Below are 10,213 nucleotides of genomic sequence, written 5' to 3'. Positions count from 1 at the left end.
CAATCAAGATGTTCTCAGTCACATAAAGTCTAATTGTGATCAGTTGGTATGGAGGACTCTGCTCCCTGCAGGCAGAACCCATATTCATCAAAAGGCTTTCAAAGGCATGTCAGGCACTAGCATCGAGTCAGCAGATGAAGAGAGGGTTATATGTGGGAGGTTTTCATAGGCAAGGCTTGGAAGGGGAGCACATCATCTCACTCACATCATTGCTCAATGTGGTCTCATGAGACTATGTATATTCTGAGAATGAGGCTCTGCCTGAGTCTCATTTTTTAAAAAAAGCCTTTATTGTGAATTGTGTGATAGTTTACAAGACATATCATCAATTTTACATGCAACAAATCATATTTTGTTTCATTGAAATTATTACAACCCCCTCCCCCATGCACCATCAGTTAGCAATATTTGCCTCTATTCCTTCTTCTTCTTCTTCTTTTTTTGGATGTACACAAAACACACAGAAAACATATATTCATTGAAATGTCCAAACAGCACATTTTGCAAGCCAGCCTTTCTCAGTCCATGGGCCAATAGTCTTCAGCTGCTCTATCTCTCTCTCTAATTGATCACCTCTGCCTCCATCTCTGCTGTCACTGCTGCTTTTCTGGTTAGGATCCCATGCTCCACTCATGCTCCTTCCTCTTGATAGTCTTAAGTTCTCTGTTCCTGGAATGAAAGATTAACTACTGTTCCCTTTTAGTTTCACATCTTCTATATTTACAGTTGTGACAATCACATTTAATCATGATAACAGTTACTCAGTATTTAATCAAAATATGCTATCCCCACCCTCCCATCCTCTTTCACCAGACCCATCTGAACAAGAGGAATACTATTTAGTGGGAAGTCTACCTTACTAAGCACGCTCATGAAAGCTTGTAATCCAGCCACTTTATGTGTTTATAGCCTCCCATTTTTGGAGGCCAATGCCTAAATTGCCCGTCTCTATTCACCCAGTGTTCTGAGGGGGCATGCTTGATCCTTGAACCTTTTGGTTGGAATTTTGATGAAGTGCATCCGTAAGCAAAGGTCCAGTTCTTCAAATTGTAGCAATTTATGCTTGTTTCCTGTAGCAAACTTCTTTATCTTCATCTGGTCAAGTTCTGATCAGAAAACCATCCAAGCTAGTTCAAATGGGTAGCATCTGCAAGTTTGGGAGCTCTTGCACATCTCCCATCCCTTCAGATCAGCTGGCCACTTCACTCTCAATTCTAGCCCCTAGTGGCTAGGTCAGTGTCCATGGGCTCAGGAGTTCACACATCTCCCTAAACTTCAGACCAGTAAGCCCTTCATCTTCTCTCTCTCATTTCAAGGTCAATGGGCATCTCTGGAACATGGCCAAACTCAGTGCATTCCCCCACTTCCACTAACAAGTAGACTCGGGTAGTCTCAGTGAGCTTACAAGTCTGCTCATATGTTCCTTTTGAATTTCAGTCTCAGAAGGGGGTAAAAAGCCACTTTCTATGAAAATGGAGCCTGAGTCTTTGGTAGAGAATGAGTTTTCTTTGTCACAGTCTATTCTTCTGGTTATCCAATATCCATGTCTTCCTTCCAAATACAGAACACACTTCTTATTTTTCTAAAATTCACTTCAGGGCCTCCATTCATCACTAACTCCTGGATTTTCACAATTCTTACATGGCTTATACATAGTTCACTGGCCTATACATTAAAAGTATAAGTTAGCTTAAACTCTCCATAAATTAGGCAAGATTAGGTGGGATTTGGAGCAATTTCACAACACTGACAATAAAAACCATTTTTTAAAAGGAACATTTCAGCCATAGTAATTGTGAGGATCCCCTACCTTGCATGCAAGAAATCCCAAATTAAATCAGGTTTCTTGGAGAAACTCCTTGTTGATTATTCTTTCTCAATAAGGTCTCATAAAGGTCTCATAACTATCTGAAACTCTTTCTTGTCCATTACCTTTCATTGCCATATTTGAAGTGAAAATTGGAAAATATGTACAATTTGGAGACTAGACAACTTTTGCAACCTTTTTGTACTTTTGCATATATGGGAATCAAGAGTTGTTTTAAAGTCAAAGGAGTTTTTGGAAAAGTCTCGCTCACAATCTCTTGTTGTTAAGTACTCTGACTTTTGCTATATAAGGTTTCTGGGCTGTGAATCTTTTCAGGAGCAGAAAGCTTCATCTTTCTATCTCTCCAGAGTAGTTGGTGGGCTCAAACTGCCAGCTTTGTGATAAGTCCAGTGCTTATCCTACAGAAACACGATGTTCCACAATGTCTTAGGCAGTAGTTTCTTCCACAATTTTGTAGAATCAAATCCATTTTCTTGTGGGAAATTTCATGTGGCAGTAATCTCTAACAATGTTGAACTTTACCTGAGACCTGTGCTGCTGAAAAACAGCCATGGTTATTTACTGTCCTTTAGTATCCTGGGTAACAGCTTCCTGTAAAGAAACAATCATTTTGTATGACTTTGATAAAACTCCTGAGGACTTCTTTGTTGACCTATAACAAGATATGAAATAGATCTTCCAATTTTCCATTTTTTCTTTCATAAATGATTAATTAACTTCTTTGTCTCCACTGACTAACCTCAACAAAATATCAGTTTACTCACTTGGCCAAAGTTCAGTTGGTTTTCTCTCCTTTCCCCAGATCTTTGAACTTTGGCTAGCCCCTAGCTCTAAGTAAGCACTGAAATACAGAATCGCCCCTCGAGTGGTCTCTCCTGAGAATAGATTGACTACAGAGAAAGACATTGCCTTCTCAATTATCCATTCATGCCACATGTGCATCTTACTCCATTACTTCTGTTTTTTTCTAGACTTATTTGTTGGTAAGTGCCGTGAAGTCAGGTCTGACTCATACCGTTTCTGTATAGGGTTTCCAAGGAGCAGCTGGTGGACTTGAACTGCAGACTTTCCTGGTAGCAGTCCAGTGCTTATCCTATAACACCATACCAGGACTACATACTTGTTTCTTGTAGTTATGTTGTGGTACTGTGAGTTAGTGCGTCAGATTGCAAAGTCATTTGAACTGCAAGGTTGGTGGTTCAAGCTCACAAGCTGCTCCTTGGAAACCCTATAGAGGGTCACTATGGGTTGGAATTGACTTGACGGCTCCTAACAACAACATAAAGAAGGAATCATTTCCTGCCTGGTCTTTGGAACACCTGCAGAACTGGTGGTTGGAGGGTTCTTCCAATTACAATGATCTTTTCAAATAAAGTCTCCACTTACTTAAGTCTAGATTTGTTTATATTTGACATCCCCAAAATTTTTGTGTTTGTTTTTTTTTTCCATAATAAGATTCTTACTTTTTTTATATATATAATCCTCATTTCTTATTATTGGTCAAGGTCTTTCAGTCTTGACACCATCTGAAGCAAAAGGTGAAGAAGAGGCTCCTTTACTAATCTGATCTTGGTCTTCATTCATTTTTAACCAACTGAAGCTGTAACTGGATCTTGATAGCTCCAGGACAAATGGAAAACCCTCATATATGTTAATGTCCAGTGCTTTATAAATCCTCCAGGTGCCACATTAAACTCCTTAAATAACTTCACTTACACTTCCCACAAACTGTCTCTGAAATGAAATAGCAGTAGAGGATTCACAAGTATATGATAACATGAATAACACTGTACTTATGTGGAAGAGACTGAGGGAAAGTTCTCAGGAGAAAATTATTAATAATCCATTTACTTCTAAAAAGAGTCTCTGGGTGATACAATGATTAACACATTTGGCTGTTAACCAAAAGATTGAAGGTTTGGGCCCACCAAGAGGCACTTTGAAAGAACAACCTTAAGATCTACTTTCAAAAAATCATTGCACACTCTTTTACTTCAACACACATAGGGTCACTAAGAGTCAGAAACAATTCAGTAGCAACTGGATTTTTATTATGTTTTACTTCCAAAAAAGTATTCTGAGCTTCACACGATAAAATAATTCAGCGTTTAGACAGAAAATAACAACAGCAAAATTAGGGATCAAGTAGCAAATGAGGATGAGGAAAAAAACAGAAATAGCTAAAAACATTGTCTAGGAAAATGTGCTTAGTTTAACCTTTCTGAAAAGCACGCACAAACATTGGCTTGATCACATCATTTGTCATTTGCAGTGTACTCCTGGTGTGGCGCTGTGGGCTAACGTGTCAGACTGCAGCCATTTGTACTACAAGGTCGGTGGTTCAAGTTCACCAGCTGTTCCTTGGAAACCCTATACAGGGTCACTGTGGGTCAGAATTGACTCGATGGCACTTAACAACAACATAAATATAAGCATGAATCCGTGCTAAGGTGAAAAATAAATTGGGATCTGTAATTACAACTTCTTTTGATAAAAGTGAAACTTTGATTCATTTAAGGTGAGGAATTAGAGATATGGAGAACTGTGTGGTTCTGTATAACATAAAAGAATTTGAAGCTCAAGAAGCAATGTGTAGTGCATAGGTGCATTAGTGAGATGACAAAGGTCTTGCCAATCTGATTGAACGGCTGTCTGACCTCCAAATTTGGAGTAGGAGCACTTGTGCTTTTGTAAAAAACCTATGGATGTGTCGTGCTCATTGTCTGGGTGTATGTAGAGTATAAGGAGCTCTGGGAGTGTAGTGGTGACAAATTGGGCTGTTAACCTCAAGGTCAACAATTCAAAACTACCAGCTGTTCTGCCGGAGAAAGATGAGGCTTTCTGCTCCTGTAACGATTGATAGCCTTGGAAAACCTATGCAGGTTTGCCATGAGTTGAAACCAATTCCATGGCACATAACCACTTCCACCACTACCATACAGAGTATAAGTAAGATAGTACTAGGAATATAAGAATTGCATATAGATCGTATAGGAATTGCAAGCTCATTCTAATTCATGGGGAGGAATTTAAAATTTTTCTGATTTGGAAAATTACTATTGACTTTGGTATAATTGATCAATTATACCTCAGTATATCAGGGGGAAATGATAATCTGCTTAAAGTAATAAAGAAGAGAGACAATGTTTTTCTCAATTCTTTATACAGCTTATAAAAAAAAAAACAACAACTCTGAATTACCTGATAAATCATGACTTGGAAAATAAAGCTTTCAGCACTTGCAAAACTTCTTTTTTTGGTCATTCCTTATAATTACCCTCAATAAAAATCAATTGTATCCATCTACGCTAACTGGATTTCTAACTACAAGGTTGGTGGTTCAAACCTGCCAGTGGCTTTTTGGAAACCCTATACAGGGTTGCTGTGAGTTGGAACTGACTTGAAAGTATACAACAACAAAAGGAATTTGAGGAATTCTGATCGAACATACTCAAATTGGGGGCTCATACCTGATTCTGAAAACATTCCTAAACCCACCATGAACCAGAGTGATGTTTTAATATCAACTTCAATTAAAGAGGTTGGTATTACGAAGTCAAAGACAATTTAATTTAAAACAATCCATCGATGGAAATGCTTGAAATAAACAACAACAATAAAATCAGCCTGGCAAGAATTAGGAACTATACATAAATAATAAAATGAATTTTAGGGTATCAAACAAATTCTAAAAGCCAATAGAGAGATGAGGAATAGTTCTATGACCAGTGATAATAGCCATAAACTGAAAAAAGAGGATTTCTTGTGGGTCATCACATCATTCTGTCTCACGAGGCTCTGCCTCAGAAAGCACTAGTGCATCAGTACATCCAGGAAATTAATGATTACGAGATACATGGTGTCTGCAGTTCCAGGTTAGCGTCATTATTACAGTTTTCAATATTTGCATTATTTGTAATTGCTTTTTCATTTCTTCAATATTCTTTGTGCAAATATATTTCAATCCCTCAAAACTAAATAGAAGAATTGTGTTAGGATAATATCGGAATCATATGAGTCAGAAGTAACTTGACGGAACCTAATAACCTAACGTTGTTAGGTTCTGTCGAGTCACTTCTGATTTATAGAGACCTTAGGCACAACAGAACGAAAACCTGCCTGGTCCTGCACCATCTTCACAATCATTGTTAAGCTTGAACTCATTGCAGCCAGATTCAAGGGGTATTCCTCTTTTTTGTTGACCCTCCACTTTAGCAAGCATGCTGTCCTTCTACAGGGGCTGATTTCTCCAGATTATATGTCTGAAGTACAGGAGACAAAATCTTGCCATCCTGGATTTTAAGGAAAATTCTGTCTATACTTCTTCCAACCCAGATTTATTTGTTCTTATAGCAGTCCTTGGTAATTTTAATATTTTTCTCCAGCACCACAATTCAAATGCATTACTTCTTATATGGTCTTCCTTATTCACTGCCCAACTTTCACAAGCATATGAAGCTATTGAAAATTCCATAGCTTGGGTCAGGCATCCCTTAGTCTTCAAACTTCAAACATTTTTGCTCGTGAGCATTTTAAAGAGATCTTATGTGGCAGATTGCCCCAGTGCAATATGCCATTTGATTTCTTGACTGCTGCCTCCATGAGTGTCATCAGGGGATCCAAACAAAATGAAGTCTTTGACAACTTCAATCTTTTCTCCACTTATCGGGATGTTATTTACTGATCCAGTGGTGAAGATTTCTGTTTTCTTTACATTGATGTAGAACACATACTGAAGGCTGTGGTCTTTGATCTTCATCAGTAAGTAGTTTAAATTCTCTTCATTTTCAGCAAGTAAGGTTGTATCGTCTGTATATCATAAGTTTTTAATGAATCTACCTCCAATCCAAAATGTGCAAAGATTTGGAGTCAGAAAACCAGAAAGGAAGAACATGCTCAGCAATTCTCAAGCTGGGAAAACTGAAGAAAAAAATTCAAGCCTTGACTTTCATTATTGAAAGATTCTCTGGGCAAATTATTGAATGATGCAGAAAGCATCAAGAGAAGATGAAAGGAATACACAGTCACTGTACCAAAAGGAAATGGTTAATGTTCAACCATTTCAAGAGGTACCATATGATCAAGAGCCAATGATACTGAAAGAAGAAGTCCAAAGTGCATTGAAGGAATTGGCAAAGAACAAGGCACCAGGAACTGATGGAATAAAAATTGAAATCTTTCAAGAAAGTGACTCAGTTCAGGGGGCACTCACTCATCTCCGCCAAGAAATTTAGAAGACAACTATCTGGCCGACTGATTGAAAGAGATCTGTGTTTGTGCCCATTCCAAAGAGAGGTGACCCAACGGAATGCAGAAATCATTGGACAATCTCTTTGATATCGCATGTGAGTAAAGTTTTACTAAAGGTAATACAGAAACGGCTGCAAGCATATATTCACAGAGAAGTTCCAGAGGTTCAAGACGGAGTCAGAAGAGGTTGTGGAATGAGGGATATCATTGCTGATGTCTGATGGATCTTGGCTGAAAACAGAGAATATCAGAAAGATGTGTACCTTAGTGACTACACAAAGGCTTTCAAATATGTGGATCATGACAAGCTATGTGCAACATTGTGAAGTGTGAGTATTCTGGAACACTTAATTGTGCTCAAGAGGAATCTGTACATGGACCAAGAAGCAGTTGTTTGAATAGAACATGGGAGCACAGAATGTTTTAAAATTAAGAAAGATATGCAACAAGGTTGTATTCTTTCACCATACTTATTCAACCTGTATGCTGAATAAATCATCTGAGAAGCTGGGTTATATGAAGAGAAACGTGGCATCAGGATTGGAGGAAGACTCATTAACAACCTGCGATATGCAAATGATACAACCTTGCTTGCTGAAAGTGAAGAGGACTTAAAATATTTGCTGATGAAGATCAAAGAGCACAGCCTTCAGTATGGATTACATCTCAATGTAAAGAAAACAAAAATCCTCATCACAACGTTCTTATCAACAGAGAAAAGATTGAAGTTGTCAAGGACTTCATTCTTCTTGGATCAACTATCAACACTCATGAAAGTAGCAGTCAGTAAATCAAATTATGTATTGCATTAGTCAAATCTGCTGCACAAGACCTTTTTAAAGTGTTGAAGAGCAAAGATGTCAGCTTAAAGACTAAGGTGTGCCTGACCCAAGCCACCACGGTACTTTCAATAATCTCACATGCATGTGAAAGCTGGACAGTAAATAAGGAAGACCGTAGAATAATTGATACATTTGAGTAATGATATTGGAGGAGATTATTGAAAGTGCCATGGGCTGCCAAAAGAACAAACATCCATGTTGGAAGAAGTACAGCCAGAGTGCTCCTTGGAGGCCAGGATGGCTTAACTTCTTATCCCGTACTTTGGACATATTGTCAGGAGGGACCAGTTACTGGAGAAGGATATCATGCTTGGTAAGGTGGAGGGTCAGAGAAAAAGAGGAAGACCCCCAACGAGATGCATTGGCCAAGTGGCAGCATCAATTGGCTCAAGCGTGGCAACAACAGTGAGGTTGGCCCAGGACCAGGCAGTGTTTCGTTCTGCTGTGCGTAAGGTCTCTATGTGTCAGTACCGACTCGATGGCACCTAACAAAAACAACCTCCAATCCTGATGCCATGTTCTTCTCACATAATCCAACTTCTTGGATTATTTGCTCAGCATACAGATTGAATAAGTATGGTGAAAGAATAAAACACTGGTGCACACCTTTTGTAATTTTAAACCATTCAGTGTCCCCTTGTACAGATTCCTCATGAGTACAGTTAAGTGTTCCAGAATACCCATTCTCCACAATGTTGCCCATAGTTTGTCATGATTCACACAGTTTGAAGCCTTTGCATAGTCATTTGTTATTGTTGTTGTTAAGTGCCTTCGAGTCGCTTCCGACCATAGCGACCCTGTATAGGGTTTCCAAGGGTGTAAATCCTTACGGGAGTAGAAAGCCTCATCTTTCTCCCGCGGAGAGGCTGGTTGTTTCGAACCGCTGACCTTAAGGTTTGCAGCCCGATTCGTAACCACTACGCTACCAGAGCTCCTTTGCATAGTCATTAAAGCACAGTAAATATCTTTCTGGTTTTCTCAGCTGTCAGCCAATATCCACCTGACATCAGCAATTTTATCCTTTGTCCTATACCCTACTTAAACCTTTAGCAGTTTCCTGTCAATGTATTGTTGCAGTAATTTCCAAATTATCCTTTTTGTTGTTGTTAGTGTCGTCAAGTCAATTCCTGCTTAAACCCTGTTAAGGGTTTCTGAGAAGTGACTGGTGATTTTGAACTGCAGACCTTGTGGTTCAAACCTACTTTGAGGTCCAGTACTTATCCTTCAGGCCCTTACCAGGACTTTAGCAAAATTTTACTTGCATGTGATATTAATGCTCTTGTCCAATGATTTCTGCATTACATTGGGTCAGCCTTCTTTAGAATTAGCACAGATATGGATCTCTTCTAATCAGTTGTCCAAGAAGCTGTTTTCTAAATTTCTTGGCATAGATAAGTGAGTGTTTTCATTGTCATATCAGTTTGTTGAAAAAATTCAATTTGTATCCCATGAATTTCAGGAGCCCTGTTCTTTGCCATCATCCACCTTGGATTTTTCCTTCAGTACCATTGGCTCTTGATCACTTATTATCTCTTACAATGGTTGAACATCAATAGTTTCCTTTTGGTACAATGACTGTGCATATTCCTTCCATCTTTTTTTTTTTCAGATTTAATTTTTTAAATTTTTTTATTGCAGTTCAAGTCAGGATGTATGAATCATTTCTGCTTCTTCACTGCCAAATCTGGGGGCAGGGACTTCTTCAGCTTCTCCACCTTCTCCTTGTCGATGACCAAGGTGTAGCGGTATCTGCTGCACCGATTCTTAAACTTCATGTTGTCCTTATCTTTCTTGATCTTGAAAGATTTGGCATCCTTTCGCCTGGCTGTGAGCAGGAAATCCTTGATTTCCTCAAGTTTGCGAGGCTTGGCGGTGGGGCTAACGCGGACCGGTACGTCTTGGGATAAGAAGCGAGGAGGACCGAAGAGAATCTCTTCCATCTTCATTTGATTCTTTCTGCATCCTTCATTATTTTGCTCATAGAATCTTTCAGTATTGCAATTCAAGGTTTGATTTTTTTTTTCTCCAGTTCTTTTAGCTTAAGAAATGCTGAGCATGTTTTTCCTTATGGGTTTTTTAACTGCAGATCTTACCACATTTCACTATAATACATAACTTTGTCTTCTTGAGCTGCTCTTTGAAATGTTTTGTTCAGCTCATTTACTTCCTCATTTCTTCCACATGTTTTAGCATCTCTAACCTGGAGGAGCTCTGGTAGCATAGTGGTTACAAGTCACACTGCTAGCTTCAAGATCTGCAGTTCGAAACTACCAGCTGTTTCGCGGGAGAAAGA

At 38.8% G+C, this 10,213-nt stretch overlaps 1 pseudogene; it reads right to left on the bottom strand.

Moving 5' to 3' along the window:
- Window positions 1-9,578: 9,578 nt before the first annotated feature.
- Window positions 9,579-9,860, bottom strand: LOC102815890 (annotated as a pseudogene).
- Between the last annotated feature and the right edge of the window lie 353 nt (window positions 9,861-10,213).

Source organism: Chrysochloris asiatica, unplaced genomic scaffold (assembly GCF_000296735.1).
Source record: "Chrysochloris asiatica unplaced genomic scaffold, ChrAsi1.0 scaffold00014, whole genome shotgun sequence".
NCBI lineage: Eukaryota > Metazoa > Chordata > Mammalia > Afrosoricida > Chrysochloridae > Chrysochloris > Chrysochloris asiatica.
Note: the sequence above shows the minus strand (reverse complement) of the source record. Positions and strands in the feature narration are given on the sequence as shown.